Below are 2,968 nucleotides of genomic sequence, written 5' to 3'. Positions count from 1 at the left end.
ACTTTAAAAAAATGAGTGAGGCGGACTCGGAAGAAACTCGGGCGGACTCGGCAGCACTCGGCTCGAATACGCATGCGCAGTCGACCACTGAAGACGTTCTTTGGCCGAGACGGATTGGCGGCAGCGAGAAGGCAGTGCACTGTGCGAGTTATTTAAGGTAAGTTTCAGCGTCTCAATAACGTTTTGCCGTTCATGTCCTTAGTAAACATCGTCGTATCTTCGCCATATTGTTCATATGTATATTCGTAGTTGAATCTTAACTTTACGAAGCGTTTAATGTAAGCTAGCTAGACCGTCAAAAGTTCAAAACAAACGAGTCACAATGTTAATGGCGGACATCGTCGTGGCGGTCTCACTCGTGTGCATTAACGCAGCACTACGTCACACAACGCTACTGTCACTGAGTTAAGAGTGAATGCAATGTTCTGTTGAATGTAACGAGGAATAATTCAACCACAAACCGTATGATGGAGAACTTCTCGGCCACAGCGAATGTGGTACAACGTTTTTTAATTTTTTACTTATACATCATTTCCTATTTTGTGATATTTACTGGAAATGACATCCATTATAACCAATAGCAAGTTTGAAACTAAGCTCCCTGCCAACCTCCCTCCAGACTATTTATGACTTCAATCTATCTATCTATCTATATCTAGGATAAGCATTTCTAATCATATTTGTCTGTGAAATCTTCCATTAAACTGATGGCTTTTTAGCCGTAAAAATGCATTTTGACGAGGAGTTATTTGCAGTTTGACTAATTGCTTTTGTTGTTTCTTTTGTAGGCTTTGAAAAACCTGGCAATGAATTGTAAGTATTGCTTATATTCTTCTACACACTACTGCATAACACATGGAAGCGTTGCCAGATTGAGTCCATGTCTTCACAGAGTGTCTCCTGTGACGACCATGAAGGGCCGATGAGGGGAGCTGATGTAATCTGTTCAATCTAGAAGCCACTAGTTTTCTACCCAGTGTGATGTATCATGTTGTAATGTGTGTACTGTAGGTCTAATATGACTAAATCTTAATTTATTTCTCTTTCCGTTAGATTCTGGCTGAATTCTGTCGCTTATCAAGCAAAAATCTGAGTTGCAATCAGAGTTCTTCAAAGATCTCGACAAATACACTCCTCGCTTCCTGGAGAAGTTCAAGACCCAGAGGGGGAAAGTGTCGGACAGAAACTTGAATATCTGCAACAAGTCACACCTGGGGTAAGTTTCTCAAGCAGTCATTTTTCTTTATGTGGTTAATAAAGTAGTGTCACAGCATTGCATGCAGAGCTGTCAAATGATTGTCCTTTAACACTTGTGAATTGTGTGTGTTTAAAATATTTTTTTAGAGTACAGATGTGACTGGGAGGTGAACAGCAGTCCTCCGTGGCTCTCCCGTCATCCTTGGAGATGACAACGCAGACTTCTTCAAGAATTTGTAAGTAGACTTTAGTCAAAATTATTTAATTCCACACCACAGGATGCCCAATATATCTAATGTGTTCTGCCTGTTAATCTTTTGGTATTGGCTACTTCTCTTCCAATCAGTGCTTCTATACTTTTTGATTCACTTATCCCTGATTGGGGCCCTTTTAGTGGGATCTCCCGTCTTTCCAGTCAGGTCCAGTTGCAGCTCTCTAGTCGCGCCATTCAAAACCCAAAGGCCTTCAAAATAAAAAATTACAAATCATATCACACCTAAATGGGCATCTGTACACCTTCACATGTCTGCATGATGGTAGAGGGGTTCTACTAATATCTCCTGTTACCAAAAAAGGGTTTTCAATTGTAACATTATCGCTATTTCTTTGTTGCTTTTGGGCAATATGCTCGCTCTCCTGCCACAGGAGGTTCAGGAGCAGCCAATATGATGCAGGTGTGACGGCTGACGATGGTAGGTACCTGTTCAGCCTCCTGTGGTAGGAGCACATTTCCCAGAAGCAGCAGTGACAAAGAAATGTGGATGTTTACCACGAATATGGTTGGTTGCCCACGTATTAAACGTTGGTCTTTCTTTATTGAAGGTGTGAGTTTAGGATGGCGTGAAGCTTCGACTTGACCCTATGGAAACACAGCAGATGCCACCAAAGGGTCCTGATCGGGGTTTGTTGTGATGCAACTGCATCGACCTGTCCTCAGGCCCTTCGACATTCTGTTGTTTACATTTGCTCTATTATTGTTGTTCCATTCAAATATCATCCCTATTTGTAAATATGATAATTCATATTCTTTATTATTAGCTTTTGCAATCATTCAGTGAATCACATGATCAATGAATTAATCATCGCACTCACTCCTGAGCATCTTTCACTTGATTATCTAATAATATCAGAATCCAAGTAACCATTGTGTGTTCTACCATAGAAATGCAACGTGAAATTTGACATGTAATTGTGTTTTTTATGCTGCTCTTGTTATTAGGACTCTGGTGACCTTCTGGACGTGTCCCACACCTCCATTGGGACCCTGACGGTGCTGAAGACATCGTGGCCTCCTCACTCGCTGGACCTGGAGTCTACAACTACTGCCATCGTTTTGGGAGGAACAGTCGTGATGGGTGACCGTGATAATCTTCCCCGTGCCGTGTGGCTACTCTTCGGACTTATTTACCCTGAATTTGGAGTATCCTCAACGAGTGAGGAACACCTTCTGAATTTATTCATAGAGTGCTTCTCACTTGGACCAAAAACCCTAAAATACAATCACTCAAATATCTACTGATGCCATAAGGGACTGTGTTCATGATGTGCAGTCAGGCCCGAGAACTTCACCCTTCTATCTCCAATAGAACTCTTTTCTAGAAAATGTCTGTTTTTGTTGTTTTTCTGTAGTTAAATTTAGCAAATGCCGAAAACGCTGTGTTCATCATATTTCTGCGTTACAAAACCTAATCTGGCAACATGTTCAGCGTTTTAAGCACGTTGTTTGAGTTTTAAAACATGTGTTTTTCTTCTAAATAAACGTTGTCTTCCA

At 41.2% G+C, this 2,968-nt stretch overlaps 1 long non-coding RNA gene across 1 annotated transcript in view; it reads left to right on the top strand.

The window, feature by feature from the left end:
- Positions 1–471: 471 nt before the first annotated feature.
- Positions 472–2,968, top strand: part of LOC130210879 (uncharacterized) — a 2,503-nt gene continuing 6 nt past the window's right edge. The window contains exons 1-4 of the long non-coding RNA XR_008834869.1: positions 472–813; positions 1,054–1,216; positions 1,345–1,433; positions 2,020–2,968. The exon at positions 2,020–2,968 is cut by the window's right edge and continues 6 nt beyond it. This is a non-coding gene — a long non-coding RNA (uncharacterized LOC130210879). The remainder of the gene's footprint in view (positions 814–1,053; positions 1,217–1,344; positions 1,434–2,019) is intronic.

Source organism: Pseudoliparis swirei, chromosome 20 (genome assembly GCF_029220125.1).
Source record: "Pseudoliparis swirei isolate HS2019 ecotype Mariana Trench chromosome 20, NWPU_hadal_v1, whole genome shotgun sequence".
Lineage (NCBI taxonomy): Eukaryota > Metazoa > Chordata > Actinopteri > Perciformes > Liparidae > Pseudoliparis > Pseudoliparis swirei.
Note: the sequence above shows the minus strand (reverse complement) of the source record. Positions and strands in the feature narration are given on the sequence as shown.